Source organism: Odocoileus virginianus, chromosome 10, assembly GCF_023699985.2.
Source record: "Odocoileus virginianus isolate 20LAN1187 ecotype Illinois chromosome 10, Ovbor_1.2, whole genome shotgun sequence".
NCBI classification, from domain to species: domain Eukaryota; kingdom Metazoa; phylum Chordata; class Mammalia; order Artiodactyla; family Cervidae; genus Odocoileus; species Odocoileus virginianus.
In genome coordinates this window covers 59,342,749-59,360,633 of record NC_069683.1, presented here as the reverse complement: position 1 = coordinate 59,360,633, position 17,885 = coordinate 59,342,749, and the positions used below count along the sequence as shown (strand labels likewise).

General features: G+C 39.1%; 1 pseudogene; it reads left to right on the top strand.

Annotated features, from left to right (window-relative positions):
- Positions 1-12,333: 12,333 nt before the first annotated feature.
- LOC139037035 (large ribosomal subunit protein uL30 pseudogene) lies at positions 12,334-13,141 on the top strand (annotated as a pseudogene).
- Positions 13,142-17,885: the final 4,744 nt, after the last annotated feature.

The following is a 17,885-nucleotide window of genomic DNA, read 5'->3' as shown; positions in this document are numbered from 1 at the left end:
CTCTGTTGTCCCCTTCTTCCACTTTCACTGTTTCCCAGCTTCAGGGTCTTTTTCAATGAGTCAGTTTTTCACATCAGGTGGCCAAAGTATTGGAGTTTCGGCTTCAGCATCAGTCCTTCCAATAACATCCAGTACTGATTTGCTTTAGGATGGACTGGTTGGATCTCTTTGTAGTCCAAGGGACTCTCAAGAGTCTTCTCCAACACCACAGTTCAAAAGCATCAATTCTTCAGTGCTCAGCTTTCTTTATAGTCCAGATCTCACATCCATACTCTACTATTGGAAAACTATAGCTTTGACTAGATGGACCTTTGCTGGCAAAGTAATGTATCTGCTTTTTAATATGCTGTCTAGGTTGGTCATAACTTTTCTTCTAAGGGGTAAGCGTCTCTTAATTTCATGGCCGCAGTCACCATCTGCAGTGATTTCAGAGCCCAAGAAAATAAAGTCACTGTTTCCACTGTTTCCCCATCTATTTGCCATGAAGTGATGAGACCAGATGCCATGATATTAGTTTTCTGAATGTTGAGCTTTAAGCCAACGTTTTCACTCTCCTCTTTCACTTTCATCAAGAGGCTCTTTAGTTCTTCTTCACTTTCTGTCATAATGGTGATGTCATCTGCATATCTGAGATTATTGATATTTCTCCCAGCAATCTTGATTCCAGCTTGTGCTTCATCCAGCCCAGTGTTTCTCATAATGTATTCTGCATATAAGTTAAATAGCAGGGTGACAATATACAGTCTTGATGTACTCCTTTCCATATTTGGAATCAGTCTGTTGTTCCATATCCAGTTCCAACTCTTGCTTCCTGACCTGCACACAGAATTCTCAGGAGGTAGGTCAGGTGGTCTGGTATTCCCAGTTGTTTAAGAATTTTCCACAATTTGTTGTGATCCACACAGTCAAAGGCTTTGGCATAGTCAATAAAGCAGAAATAGATGTTTCTCTGGAACTCTCTTGCTTTGTCAATAATTGAATGGATGTTGACAATTTGATCTCTGGTTCCTCTGCCTTTTCTAAATCCATTTGAACATCAGGAAGTTCATGGTTCATGTACCGTTGAAGCCTGGCTTTGAGAATTTTGAGCATTACTTTACTAGCGTGTGAGATGAGTGCAATTGTGCGGCAGTTTGAGCATTCTTTGGCACTGCTTTCCTTTGGGATTGAAATGAAAACTGACCTTTTCCAGTCCTGTGGCCACTGATCAGCTTTCCATGTTTGCTGGCATATTGAGTGCAGCACTATCACAGCATCATCTTTTAGTATTTGAAATAGCTCAGCTGGAATTCCATCACCTCCACTAGCTTTGTTTGCAGTGATGCTTCCTAAGCCCCACTTGACTTCACATTCCAGGATGTCTGGCTTTAGGTGAGTGATCACATCATCCTGGTTATCTGGATCATGAAGATCTTTTTTGTATAGTTCTGTGTATTCTTGTCATCTCTTCTTAATATTTTCTGCTTCTGTCCATACCATTTCTGTCCTTTATTGAGTCCATCTTTGCATGAATTGTTCCCTTGCCCACAGTAGTAGATTAATGGTCATCTGCATTAAATTCAACCATTCTAGTCCATTTTAGTTCCTAAATTGTCAATGTTCACTCTTTCCATCTCCTGTTTGACCACTTCTGATTTGCTTTGATTCATGGACCTAACATTCCAGGTTCTTATGCAATATTGCTCTTTATAGCATCGGACTTTTCTTCCATCACCAGTCACATCCACAACTGGGTGTTGTTTTTGTTTTGGTTCTGTCTCTTCATTATTTCTGGAGTTATTTTTCCACTGATTTCCAGTAGCAAATTGGATCCTACCAACCTGGGGAATTCATCTTTCAGAGTCCTATCTTTTTGCTTTTTCATACTGTTCATGGGGTTCTCAAGGCAAGAATACTGAAATGGTTTGCTATTCCCTTCTCCAGTGGACCACGTTTTGTCAGAACTGTTCACCATGACCCATTTGTCTTAGGTGGCCCTACACGGCATGGCTCATAGTTTCATTGATTTAGACAAGTCTGTGGACCATGTGATCAGATTGGTTAGTTTTCTGTGATTGTGGTTTTCATCTGTCTGCCATCTGATGGAGAAGGATAAGAGGCTTATGGAAGCTTCCTGATGGGAGAGACTGAGGGGGAAACTGGGTCTTGTTCAGGTGGGTAGGGCCCAGTGTCCCAGCACTGAAAATATACACTTTGGTCAAACCAAATCTTTCTCTGAAGGATGTGGCGTGAACTGGTTATTCTCTGTGTGCATGGTGGGAAACCCATACAACGCTTTATGAACTTAAGTGTTCTTGTAGATGAGCTCCTGGTAGGGAGATGCAAGCACTGTATTTCTTTCAGAAGTGTCACTTGCTTGAGCCAAGAATTGAATGCAAAGGAAAGTGTCAAAACTCAAAGCTTTTTCCTAGGTAGCTTTGAAAGGGAAACATTCTAGCTTTCACAGGGTAAGTGAACTGTTTTTTCCAGAAGACCTCAACTGACGACTCCCATCCAGCATATTTCCTTGTAGTGTCCCAGCGCTGAAAATACACACTTGGAACAAACTATACTTTCCACAAAGAAGTGGTTTGTTCTGGTTCTCTGGGTGGTGACTGGCATAACCATACAATGCATTATGAACACAGGTGTTCTATGAGATGAGCTCCTAGTAAAGAGATCCAAGCAGATTGTTTCCTTCAGAAGTGTCACTTCGTTGCACCAAGAATTGACTGTAGTCAAGACAGAGTCAGCACCCAAGTTATTTTCCTAGGTGCATTTGAGAGTGAAACATTCTAGCTTTCAAAAGGTGAGAAAAATGTTTTTGCCTGCTGAACATAAATGGTTGATTCACACCCAGCATATTTGCTGCTGTGTCCCAGCACTAAAAATGAACACTTGAGACAAACTTAACCTTTCTATGTAGAAAGTTGTGTGAAATGGTTGTTCTCTATATGACAGGTGGCATACCCTACAATGCAGTATGAACCTAGATGTTGTATAAGTAGAGCTCATAGTAAAGAGATTCAGGCACAGCTTTTCCTTCATAAAAGTCACTTGCTTGCACCAAGAATTGACTGCAGTGAAGTGAGAATCAGCACCCAAAGTGTTTTCCTATGTGGGTTTCAGAGTGATACAGTCTAGCATTCACAGGGTGAGAACACACTTTTTACCATCAGACCCCTATTGGTAAGTTCACACCCAGAATACTTCCCTGCAGTGTCCCAGCACGAAATATAAATACTTGAAACAAAGTGAACCTTTCAAGAAGGAGGTTTTGTATATTGGTTGTTCTCTGTGATGCGTTATTAACCTAGGTGTTCTATGAGATGAGCTTCTAGTAAGGATACATAAGCACAGTGTTTCCTTCAGAGAAGTCACTTGCTAGCACCAAATATTGACTGCAATGAGAATCAGCATCCAAAGTGTTTTTTAGGTGCGTTTGAGAGTGATACATTCTAGCTTTCACAGGGTGACAACACTGTTTTTGCCAGCAGATCCCAATTGGCAGGTTCACAGCCAGCATAACTCCCTGCAGTGTCCCAGCAATGAAAATACACACTTGGTTCAAACTGAATCTTTCTATGAAGGAAGTGGTGTGAACTGGTTGTTCTTGTAGTGAGTGGCATATCCATACAATGCATTTTGGACATAGGTGTTTTATTAGATGAGCTCCTAGTAACAAGATACAAGCATAGTGTTTCCTTAAAAAAAGTGACTCACTTGAACCAAGAATTGTTGTTAAGAATATCATCACTGAAGTTTTTTTTCAAAGGTGGGTTAGATATTGAAACATTCTAGCTTTCACAGTGTGAGAACATTGTTTTTGCCAGCAGAACACTACTGGCAGGTTCACACCCAGCATATTTCTCTGCAGTGTCCCAACCCTGAGAATGCATACTCAGGATAAACTGAACCTTTCCATGAATGAAGTTGTGTGAACTACTTTTGCTCTGTAATGCTTTATGAACCTAAGTGTTCTATTAAATAAGTTCTTAGTAAGGAGATCAAAACAGGGTTTCCTTCAGAAAAGTCACTTGATTGGTGCCAGAATTGACTGTAGTGAAGATAGAATCAGCAACCAAAATGTTTTCCTGGTGGATTTGAGAGTGAAACATTCTCACTTTCAAAGAGGGAGAACAGTGTTTTTGCTCACAGAGCCCAACTGGTAGGTTCCTGCCCAGCATATTTCCCTGCTGTGTCCCAGCACTGAAAACACAAACTTGGGACAAACAGAACCTTTCCATGTAGGGAGTTGTGTGCACTGGCTGTTCCCTGTGTGGTGAGCAGCATACCCATACAATGTATTATGAACCTAGGTGTTCTATGAGATGAGCTCCTTGTAAGTAGATCCACGTGCAGTGTTTCCTTCAAAAAAGTCACTTCCTTGCCTGAAAAACTGACTTAAATTAGAGAAAATCAGCACCCAAATTGTTTTACCAGGTGGGTTTTATAGTAAAACATTCCAGTAAAACAATGTTAGGGCAGTGTTTTTGTGTGCAGACCCCAGTTGGCTCATTCACACCCAGTATATTTCCCTGTAGTGTCCCAGCACTGAATATATACACTTGGGACAAACTGTACCTGTCCATGAAGACAGTTGTGTGAACTGGTTGTTCTCTTGTGGTCTGTGGAATACCAACACAACACATTATAATCTGAGGTGTTCTCAGATGAGCTCATATTAAGGAGATTCAAGCACAGTGTTTCCTTCAGAATAGTCACTTGCTTGCACCAAGAACTGAATGTAATGAAGAGAGGATCAACACCCAGCGTGTTTTCCTAGGTGGGTTTGAGAGTGAAACATTCTAGCTTTCAAATGGGAGAACACTGTTTTTGCCAGTAGACCCCAATTGGCAGGTTCACACCCAGCATATTTTCTGAAGTGTTCCAGCACTGAAAATGCACACTTGGGACAAACTGAACGTTTCCATGAGGGAAATTGTGCAAACTGGTTGTTCTCTTTTTTAATGTCCATCCTGGCCTGAACTCCAGAGGTAAAATTCTCTGTCCCCCAAATAATCTCCTTACCACTCATATTACTATCTGATAGAGGTCAGAGAGAAAAGAGAAAAGCCCACAAGGCAGACAGGGAGATTAAATCTCTCTTTTGAGAAAAATTCCTATATGATCGACATAAAACATTATTTTAGTCTAAGTTATACTATATAGTAATTTGACATTTGCACACATTATGAAATGGTTCTATAATCTCTTTGTGTTTCTTATCAAAGCTTCATTTTCCTATTTTGTCATTGACCAAATGTAGAAAAATCAAATCAAGAGACCCTGACCTTACCACAGAAGCAGTATTACAGAAATTTTATTGGGGGAGGGCACTGTTTTAACAGAGCCATAAAACATGTGGAAACAGAAAGATAGTGAGTTCAGGTGGCCCATAAGGATTGTGAATTTTTGTAAGGTGTCCATGTATGTTAAGTGTTCAAATTAAGAGTCTGTGGTTCAGAAGATAGAATAGGCAATCATACCTATTTGATTTCCAATATTGTCATCATTTCTTAATTAATACCTGCTGATCACATCCCCATCTTCCTTTTACTTTGCCATGACCCCATTCCATGCCCTTATTACCCTTACTGAGACAGTTCCAGAACTGGCACCATCTCCCTCAGCCACTCCCTTTCCCTTTATCTTTTGCACACTGCTCTCAGATTAAGCTTCTGGAAACTCAGTTCCATGTCACTCCCCATATCATGGCTCTGGAACACAGTTACAAGTATCAGAAAAGTTCATATGCAAAACAGAAAAGCATTTTTCTAATTTCCTATTCATCTATGATCTGCTAAACCCTCATTTAATGATAAAGGCATACCTTCCATCTTCCTTCATCCAATCCTGCAATTCCTAACAGTTGAAGCACCAGGGGAAACAAGGAACCATATCTTTCCCCTTTAGTTCTAGTGGAATTTATTTTTCTTTATACATAAAAAAGCAATGGGGACTTCTCTGGTGGACCAGTGGTAAGACTCAGTGCTTCTAATGAAGGGGACACAGGTTTGATCCCTGGTCAGAGAACTAAGGTCCCACATGTGTCATGGTTCAGCCATTAAAAAAAAGAATGCTATACATAAGGAAATTGCACTCAGTAGAATGGTATTGAGGTCCTACATAATGTATATATTATGTATGGGAGGGGTTTTGTTGGCCTGAGTGCTGTCAGTGTGTTGGTTCACATACAGATCTTTTGGGAACCCAAAGATTTTGATGATGTCTGCCTAATTTGTTCTATTTATTCTGAACAAAGTGTAGGAAAGGAAGGTGGAAGGGGATGGGGTAGCAAAAGATGGAAAGAAGATGCTAAAAAAGGATAGCTACTATTAAAAATACAAACATATGGAGGCTAAACAACACACTTCTGAATAACCAACAAATCACAGAAGTCAAAAAAGAAATCAAAATATGCATAGAAATGAAAATGAAAACATGACAACCCCAAACCTATGGGATTCAGTAAAAGCAGTGCTAAGGGGAAGGTTCATAGCAATACAAGCTTACCTCAAGAAACAAGAGAAAAATTCAATAAATAACCTAACTTTACACCTAAAGCAACTAGAAAAAGAAGAAATGAAGAACCCTACGGTTAGTAGAAGGAAAGAAAACAGAAAAATTAGGGCAGAAGTAAATGAAAGGAAACAAAGGAGACTATGGCAAAAATCAACAAAACTAAAAGCTGGTACTTTGAGAAGATAAACAAAATAGACAAGCCATTAGCCAGACTCATCAAGAAAAAAAGGGAGAAGAATCAAATCAACAAAATTAGAAATGAAAGTGGAGAAATCACAACAGACAACACAGAAATACAAAGGATCATAAGAGACTACTATCAGCAACTATATGCCAATAAAATGGACAACTTGAAAGAAATGGACAAATTCTTAGAAAGGTATAATCTTACAAAACTGAACCAGGAAAAATAGAAAATCTTAACAGATCCATCACAAACACAGAAATTGAAACTGTAGTCACAAATTTTCCAACAAGCAAAAGTTCAGGACCAGATGGCTTCCCAGGTGAATTTTACCAAAAATGTAGAGAAGAGCTAACACCTAGCCTACTCAAACTCTTCCAGAAAATTGCAGAGGAAGGTAGACTGCCAAACTTATTCTATGAGGCCACCAGCACCCTAATACCAAAACCAGACAAAGATGCCACAACAAAAGAAAACTACAGGCCAATATCACTGATGAAAAAAGATTAAACATTCTCAACAAAGTTCTAGCAAACAGAATCCAACAACATATTAAAAAGATCATACATCATGACCAAGTGGGCTTTATCCCAGGGATGCAAGGATTCTTGAATATTCACAAATCAATGTGATATACCACATTAACAAATTGAAAGATAAAAACCATATGATTATATCAACAGATGCAGAGAAAGCCTTTGACAAAATTCAACACCCATTTATGATAAAAATCCTCCAGAAAGTAGGCATAGAAGGAACAAACCTCAACATAACAAAAGCCATATATGATAAACCGACAGCAAACATTATCCTCAATGGTGAAAAATAGAAAGCATTTTTCCTAAAGTCAGGAACAAGACAAGGGTGACTACTCTCACCACTACTATTCAACATAGTTTTGCAAGCTTTAGCCACAGCAATCAGAGAAGAAAAAGGAATAAAAGGAATCCAGATTGGAAAAGAAGTAAAACTCACTGTTTGCAGATGACATGATCCTCTACATAGTAAACCCTAAAGACTCCACCAGAAAATTACTAGAGCTAATCAATGAATATAGCAAAGTTGCAGTATATAAAATTAATACACAGAAATCCCTTGCATTCCTATGCACTAACAATAAGAAAACAGGAAGAGAAATAAAGTAAACAATCCCATTCACCATTGCAATGAAAAGAATAAAATACTTAGGATAAATCTATCTAAAGAAACAAAATACCTATATACAGAAAACTATAAAACACTGATGAAAGAAATCAAAGAGGACACAAATAGATGGAGAACTATACCATGTTCATAGATCAGAAGAATCAATATAGTGAATGAATATACTACCCAAAGCAATCTATAGATTCAATGCAATCTCTATCAAGCTACCAACAGTATTTTTCACAGAACTAAAAGAAATAATTTCGCAATTTGTGTGGAAATACAGAAAACCTCGAATAGCTAAAGCAATCTTGAGAAAGAAGAATGGAACTGGAGGAACCAACCTGCCTGACTTCAGACTATACTACAATGCTACAGTCATCAAGACAGTATGGTACTGGCACAAAGACAGAAATGTAGATCAATGGAACAAAATAGAAAGTCCAGAGATAAGCCTACACATCTATGGATACCTTATCTTTGACAAAGGAGGTAAGAATATACAATGGAGAAATGACAATCTCTTTAACAAGTGGTGCTGGGAAAACTGGTTAACCACTTGTAAAAGAATGAAACTAGAACACTTTCTAACACCATACACAAAAACAAACTCAAAATGGATTAAAGATCTAAAGGTAAAACCAGAGCCTATAAAACTCCTAGAGGAAAGCATAGGTAAAACACTCTTTGACATAAATCACAGCAGGATCCTCTATGACCCACCTCCCAGAGTAATGGAAATAAAAGCAAAAATAAACAAATGGGACCTAATTAAACTTAAAAGATTTTGCACAATGAAGGAAACTATAAGCAAGGTGAAAAGGCAGCCTTCAGAATGGGATAAAATAATAGCAAACAAAGCAAAGGACAAAGAATTAATCTCAGAAATATACAAGCAGCTCATGCAGCTCAATTCCAGAAAAATAAATGACCCAATCAAAAAATGGTCCAAAGAACTAAACAGATATTTCTCCAAAGAAGACATACAGATGACTAACAAACACATGAAGAGATGCTCAACTTCACTCATTATTAGAGAAATGCAAACCAAAACCACAATGAGGTACCATGTCACGCCAGTTAGAATGGCTGTTATCAAAAAGTCTACAAACAATAAATGCTAGAGAGGGTGCAGAGAAAAGGCAACCCTCTAACACTGTTGGTGGGAATGTAAACTAGTACAGCCGCTATGGAGAACAGTGTGGAGATTCCTTTAAAAAGTGGAAATAAAACTGCCATTACAACACAGCAATCCCACTCCTGGGCATACACACCAAGGAAACCAGAATTGAAAGAGACCAGTGTACCCCAGTGTTCATCGCAGCACTGTTTACAATAGTCAGGACAATGAAGCAACCTAGATGTCCATCAGCAGATGAATGGATAAGAAAGTTGTGGTACAAATACACAATGGAATATTACTGAGCTATTAAAAGAATGCATTTGAATCAGTTCTAATGAAGTGGATGAAACTGGAGCCCATTATACAGAGTGAAGTAAGTCAGAAAGAAAAACACCAATACAGTATACCAACGCATATATGTGGAATTTAGAAGGATGGTAATGATGATCTTATATGCGAGACTGCAAAAGCAACATAGATATTAAGAACAAACTTTTGGACTCTGTGGGAGAAGGTGAGGGTGCAATGATTTGAGAGAATAGCATTGAAACATGTATATTATCATATGTGAAATAGATGACCAGTCCAGGTTTGATGCAGGAGACAAGGCACTCGGGGCTGGTGCACTGGGATGACCCTGAGGGATGGGATGGGGAGGGAGGTGGGAGGGGGGTTCAGGATGGGGGACACATGTACACCCATGGCTGATTCATGTCAATGTATTGCAAAAACCATTACAATATTGTAAAGTAATTAGCCTCCAATTAAAATAAATACTTAATTTTTAAAAAAAGTATAGCTATTGAGGGATTTTCAGAGTTAAAAAAGAGGTAGTTTTATTTGTATGTTATTTTTAAATGGTCTAAGTTATTAAGAAAGGAAACTAAGTTGACTAAGACATTGATACTGAATAACAGAATGATAGTAAGAAATGAACATACCAAATGATACAAAGCTATGAAAATATATCTACATGACAAAAATTTGTGACACAAATTAGCAAGATGATTGTGATGATAATGAGGATCATTAATGTTCATTGGATATCTACTTTGTGTCAGGTTCTTGTAAGGAATTTTTCCATTAAATCTTTACAATATAGATATAGTTTGTAAATGAAAAATAAGGCACACAGGTATCCAGCAATTTGGGCAAGTGATATAGATTGTAAATTGCAGAGCCAAGATCAGACTCCAGAGTCTGCATTTCTAACTACTACACATAGAAACTAAAGTGTCATCATCACTAAATTAGGCTAGAGTGACTTTTTATTGTTTTGTTTTGGTCTATCATGAATTTTTCTGTTACATAATTAATAAACAAAATCATAATGACAGTTGATTTCTTTTTTGAAAAATATGGTAAATTTGTTTGCTCTCATAAGTATGGGGCACTCTAACCTGTGTCTTCTTCATTTATTCTTCTCCTATCCCTCTATTTCCATGTGAAGGTAATTTTACCCCCACTGGATATTCTTGAGGCCTAGGTTTTGTCCTTGATCCTTATTAGATCTTGGGCTAGAATGAGTGAACTCTATCTTGAACTCATCTTCGTGAAAATAGGGTATGATCAGCCTATTCACTGGGAAAAGTAGTTTGAATAAAGAGAATGCCTATTTGAGAGGTTAAAATACAGGACTTAAATGGGAAAAATAGGGACTGGTACATCATACAAAGCCTGACAAAGATACTTGTGGTGTTTTTCCCCCCTGAGGCAGATGACAGTTATTTGGGGTCTAGCTTTTCCTCTACTCTTGCCTGGAAAATCCCATGGATACAAGAGCCTGGTAGGCTACAGTCCATGGGGTCGCGAAGAGTCGGACATGACTGAGCCACTTCACTTTCACTTTTCACTTTCATGCATTGGAGAAGGAAATGGCAACCCAGTCCAGTGTTCTTGCCTGGAGAATCCCAGGGATGGGGGAGCCTGGTGGGCTGCCGTCTATGGGGTTGCACAGAGTCAGACACGACTGAAGGGACTTAGCAGCAGCAGCAGCAGCTTTCACTCTAATCCAGATTAACCTTCCCGAAATAAAATTTTTGGTACATCATTCTCTAGTTCAAATTGTCAATAGGTCACTGTTGCTTATGGAATTAATTCTGGGTTTTTGCAACTCTCAGCAAAATTTCCTCAAACTCCCTTTGACACGGAGTTTTACTACCTCCCTTCATTATTTTTACACTTCAATCAAATGAAAGTTGTTTATTCTCACTCATTATGATCTCACTATTCCTTCATCTTGGAATACCCCTCTTCATCCCACTCATCTTGACATGTCCAAATTTCACTCACTTTCAAGTGTGGATAGTCTCAAGCAAGTTTTTCATTTCTAAGATGGAAAGAACTTCTCTCATCTCTGAATTCCCAGGACATGCATTTATCCCTCTTATTAGAAATGCCATTTTCAGCCTGCTTGGTAATTAGGTCATTATCATCTCCTTATCTACCTCTTGATACAGGACCTGAATCTAAATTATCTTCATATTTTTTATGACACTAAGCAAAGCATCTGTACATAATAGGTGCTGGGGTGTGTACCACATTGAAGTGAAGAGATGACTGTGAACAGATGTTCTCAGATCATATTTGAAACAGATCTAAGGCCTTTTGATGTCTCATTAATAATAAGAGTATAGGCACTAGTGTTATTTGCTCAGTTGTGTCCAACTCTTTGTGACCCCATGGACTATAACCTGGCAGGCTCCTCTGTCTTTGGGATTCTCCAGACAAGAATACTGGAGTGGGTAGCCATTTCCTTCTCCAGGGGGTCTTCCCAACCCATGCATTAAACCCAGGTCTCCTGCATTTCAGGCAGATTCTTTATCACTGATCCACCAGGGAAGCCCCAATAAGACTATAAGCTCTAATGAAATCTAGAGACCCCTATAGAATTAAGGCATTCATTCCTCCAGTTGGGAGTGTTACCTCACAGGGCTCATAGCTGAGCCCTTTCCCAGAAGTTGCTTCACTCAATGTCATGACCCTTCTCTATGGACAATTGGCACTCAATTATTGATTGAGATGGGTTTCAAAAACTCTTCCCCCTTGCCTCAATTTAAGAGATCTCTGAAGGGCTATTTCTGCTTCAAAACTTCCCAGTTTTCTCAGGGTATATGCCTAGAAGCGGGATTGTTGGGTCATATGGTAGTTTTATTCATAGTTTGTTAAGGAATCTTTGTACTGTCTTCCATAGTGGCTGTATCAATTTACATTTCCACTAACAGTGCAAGAGTGTTCCTTTTTCTCCACACCCTCTCCAGAATTTATTGTTTGTAGATTTTCTGATGATGGCCATTCTGACTGCTGTGAGATAACATACTACAAAGTTACAGTCATCAAGACAGTATGGCTCTTTCCCGGCTGGAACCATGGAGGGTGCAGAAGAGAAGAAAAAGAAGGTTCCTGCTGTGCCAGAAACCCTTAAGAAAAAGTGAAAGAATTTCGCAGAGCTTAAGATCAAGCGCCTGAGAAAGAAGTTTGCCCAAAAGATGCTTCGAAAGGCAAGGAGGAAGCTTATTTATGAAAAAGCTAAGCATTACCACAAGGAATACAGGCAGAAGTACAGAACTGAAATTCGAATGGCTAGGATGGCACGAAAAGCTGGCAACTTCTATGTACCCGCGGAACCCAAATTGGCATTTGTCATCAGGATCAGAGGTATCAACGGTGTGAGCCCAAAGGTTCGAAAGGTGCTGCAGCTCCTTCGCCTCTGGCAGATCTTCAATGGCACCTTTGTGAAGCTCAACAAGGCATCAATTAACATGCTGAGAATTGTGGAGCCATACATTGCATGGGGGTATCCAAATCTGAAGTCTGTAAATGAATTGATTTACAAGCGTGGTTATGGCAAAATCAACAAAAAGCGAATTGCCCTGACAGACAATGCATTGATTGCTCGATCTCTTGGGAAATACGGAATCATCTGCATGGAGGATCTGATTCATGAGATCTATACTGTTGGAAAACGTTTCAAAGAAGCAAACAACTTCCTGTGGCCCTTTAAATTGTCTTCTCCACGAGGTGGAATGAAGAAAAAGACCACCCATTTTGTAGAAGGTGGAGATGCTGGCAACAGGGAAGACCAGATCAACAGGCTTATTAGAAGGATGAACTAAGGTATCTACCAGGATTATTTTTGTAATCTGGTCCGTTAATAAACAGTTGAAACAAAACAAAAAAAAAAAGACAGTATGGAACTGGCGCTTTAACAGAAATATAGGCCAATGGAACAAGATAGAGAGCCTAGAGATAAACCCACACAACTATGGTACCTTCTTTTTTGATGGAGGCAAGAATATACAATGTGGCAAAGATAGCCTCTTGGATAAGTGGTGCTGGGACAGTTACATGTAAAAGAATGAAATTAGAACACTTCCTAACACCACACACAAAGATAAACTCAAAATGGGTTAAAGACCTAAATGTAAGACCAGAAACTATCAAACTCTTAGAGGAAAACACAGGCAGAACACTCTAAAATATACAAGCAGCTTATGTAACTCAATAGCAGAAGAACAAACAACACAATAAAAAAGTGGGCAGAAGACCTAAACAGACATTTCTCCAAAAAACACATACAGATGGCTAATAAACACATGAAAAGATGGTCAACACTGTTCATTATTAGAGAAATGCAAATCAAAACTATAATGAGATATCATTTCAAACTGGTCAGAAGATAACCTTTTTAATAAATCATGCAGGGAAAACTGGACAGTGACATGTAAAAGAATGAAATTAGAACACTACCTAACACCATACAAAATTTAAACTCAAAATAGAATAAAGACCTCACTTTAAGATCAGACACTATAAAACTCTAGAAAACAATGGTAGAATGGTCTTTGACATAAAGTCAAAGTCAAGTCCTTTTTGACCCAACACCAGAGTAATGAAAAAGACAAAACAAATGGAACCTAATTAAACTTAAAAACTTTTCCACATCAAAGGAAACCATAATCAAGATGAGAAGTCAACTTTCAGAATGGGAGAAAACATTTGCAAATGAAGCAACTGACAAAGGATTACTCTTCAAAATATACAAACAACACATGTAGCTCAATTAAAAAAAACAAAAACAAAAAATGGGCAGAAGCCCTAAACAGATATCTCTCTAAAGAAGACAGTCATGAACCAAGAGGCACATGAAAATAGATTCAACATCCAGAGGAGCCTGGTGGGCTAGAGTCCAAACAGTCATAAAGAGTTGAATATGATTGAGAGTGCATGCCCGCGCGCACACACACACACAGTTATTTCAGCTGGATGTAGAATTCTGGACTGGAAATGATTTTTCCTTAGAGTTGTAAAGATACTAATTATTAGAGAAATGCAAATCAAAACTACCATAAGGTATCACCTTACACTGGTCAGAATGGCCATCATCAAAAAAATCTACAAACAATAAGTGTTAGAGAGAGTGTAGAGAAAAGGGAACCTTCCTGCACTGATGGTGGAATTTTAAGTTGACACAGCCATTAAGCAGTACCGTATGGCATGTCCTTAAAAAACTAAACATAGAACTATTATGTGACCTAGCAATCCCATTACTGGACATATACCCAGGGAATCTATAATTTAAAAGTACATATGTACACGGATACTCATTGAAGCATTATTTATAATAGCCAGGACATAGAAATAACCTACAAGTCCAATGACAGACGAATGGATAAAGAAGAAATAACCTACAAGTCCAATGACAGACGAATGGATAAAGAAGAAATAACCTACAAGTCCAATGACAGACGAATGGATAAATAAGATGTGGTACAATGTAATATTACACAAAAATGGGCAGAAGACCTAAACAGACTCCAAAGAAGGCATACAGATGTCAACAAACACGTGAAAACTCAAAATCTCTCATTATTAAAGTAATGCACATCAAAACTACAATGAGGTATCACCTCACACCATGGCCATCATCAAAAATCTACGAACAATAACTGTTGGAGAGGATGTGGAGAAAAAGGAACCCTCTTGCATAGTTGATGGGAATACAAATTGATACCATCACTGTAACTGTAAGGGTTAATTTTGAATACGTATTGGATTTACTTCTGTGACTTCAATTCTTATTTTGGAGTTTTTGTTACTATAGGCATACCTAACAGTCTGCCTTAGGGAGCCCTGCCTGCCCCCTCAGCCTGACCTTTGGATTAGGGTGCCTTTGTTTGGCTCACAGAGAGATAGCTTGACCCTGCCCACCTGTGAAGGGCTATAAGAAAGTGAAATTAACACATCTTCCTGCCTGAGGCTTGACATTCTAGGACATATTTGCAAGAATTAAATGGCCTTTTTATTTGTATCCTCACCTCCCCCCAACTCTGATCCATAAAAGAATCTGGCTTCCAGGCCCTGACAAGATGGCAAGCCTGCCATCTTCTTGGTCAGCTGACCTTCCAAATAAAATGTTCTTCCTTGCTTCAACACCTCAACTCATATTTATTGACCTATTCCACGGCAAGCAGAGTGAGCATAGACTTGGTAACACCATTATGGAGAACAGTATGGAAGTTCCTTAAGAAGCTAGGAATACAAAGACCATATGATCTAGCAATGCCACTACTGGGTATATATCCTGAGAAAACCAAAGCTGAAAAAAGACACATGTACCCTAATGTTCATTGCAACACTATTTACAATAGCTAGGACACAGAAGCAACCTAAATATCCATCAACAGATGAATGGATAAAGAAGCTGTGGTACATATACACAAGGGAATATTACTCAGCCATAAAAAGGAATACATTTGAGTCACTTCTAATGAGGTGGATGAACCTAGAGTCTATTATAGAGTGAAGGAAGAGAGAAAGAGAAAAACAAATATCACATATTAACATATATAAATGCAATCTAGAAAGATGGTACTGAAGAACCTATTTGCAGGCCAGTAATGGAGTTGCAGACATAGAGAACAGACGTGGACACAGAGGGGGAAGAAGAGGATGGGGTGAATGGAGAGGAGCCTGGGAATATAGACAATACCATATGTGAAACAGCCAGTGGGAATTTGCTGTTATGCCTCAGGGAGCTCAAACTGATGCTCTGTGACTACCTAGAGGGGTGGGATGGGGTGGGAGGTGGGAGGGAGATTTAAGAAGGAGGGGACACGTGTATACCTATGGCTGATTCATGTTGATGTATGGCAGAAACCAACACAGTATGGTAAGCAATTATCCTTCACTTAAAAATAAATAAATTTTAAAAAGTCAAACAGAGAAAGACAAAAAAACGAGTAACCAACAAGGCCCTTCTGTTGCTCACTGTTATGTGGCAGCCTGGATGGGAGGGGAGCTTGAGGAAGAATGGATACATGAATATGTACGTCTGAGTCCCTTGGCTCTTCACCTGAAGCTCTCACAACATTGTTAATTGGCTAATTCCCAATACAAAGCAAAAAGCAAGGGAGGGGGGAGATAAATTAAAAAAAAAAGATTTTCACAGATAGGTGAAGTAGAAACTCCTTGGAAAGTTTCCTGCAAACACAAATTTGGTTCTATGAAACTTGAAAAGAAAGCATAATTACCTGTTAAATGGAATGTTACTTGCCATATCAGTAAACAAAGGAGGTTGAAGTCATCAGACGTTGCTGCCACAATGTATGGTGAGCTGCTGAATCCTGAAGAAATCTCTAGGAAGGAAAGAATACTTGCCATCTAGCCACCATTAGACTATGGCTGCTCCCCATGGTGAGCCCTGAGGAAACTCAGGATACAGAAACACAAGATACTGGCACGAGATAGCTGAGATGCATATCAAAGAAATGATTTCAAGAGCCCAGAATTTTGCATCTTTCCACACATAGAAAAGTGCTAAATTCCTTGAAATCTCTGGTTTTCTTTAACTAATCATCTTTTGATGTTCAGACTATGTACCATTTGTTGCAAAACTTCTGTATATCCTGATTACTCCCCTTGCATCTTCAGAGCAGTTTTTCAGGGTTACTTGAGATACTGCCTCCGAGCCTTGAAATCCTGAAAGTTTCTTTTCAATAAAACGTAACTCTCGGCTTTTAGGTTGTGAATAACATTTTAGTCAACATGCCTCAATATAGTTTATGTTGTTAACTACAAGTTGGTGCTTACCCGTCAACTACAAATTGGCACTAGCCAAGAGCATTGCCTCTGACTGAACAACAAGGGCATTTACCATCTGCCTCTGCAGAGACTGAACCCTGTGCTGCTGCAGCTGTTGACCTTCAACATCCCTAGAGGGAGTTCGGGGTGGAATGAGGCACTCTGTGCTCAGGGAATCTGGTGGGACAGGTCTTTACATTGTTGTTGTTCAGTCGCTCAGTCATGACTCTGTGACCCCCCATGGACTGCAGCACGCCAGCCTTCCCTCTCCTTCACGTCTCCCGGAGCTTGCTCAAACTCATGTCCATTAAGTTGGTGATGCCATCCAACCATCTCAACCTCTGTTATCCCCTTTTCTGCCTGCATCCAGTCTTTAGATAGTTGGATATTTTTAGGAACTGATTTCATGATCCTAATCCTTGCATCTTCTCATATCTAGAAAAGCACTAAATTGATTCTTGATGACATCAGATCCTTATGACTAGCAGAAAACTTCTTGTAAAGTAAGAACTTGATTGCACTGAACTCTCCTTCACCAAAATATTATCTATTGACTTTCCCCAGCTGCTTCTTTGGTGCAGATGACACCACCGTTATGGCAGAAATCTAAGAACTAAAGAGCCTCTTGATGAAACTGAAAGAGAGAGTGAAAAAGTTGCTTCAAACTCAACATTCAGAAAACTAAGATCATGGCATCCAGTCCCATCACTTCATGGCAAATAGATGGGGGAACAATGAGTGACTTTATTTTTGGGGGCTCCAAAATCGCTGCAGATGGTGACTGCAGCCATGAAATTAAAAGATGCTTGCTCCTTGGAAGAAAAGCTATGACCAACCTAGATAGCA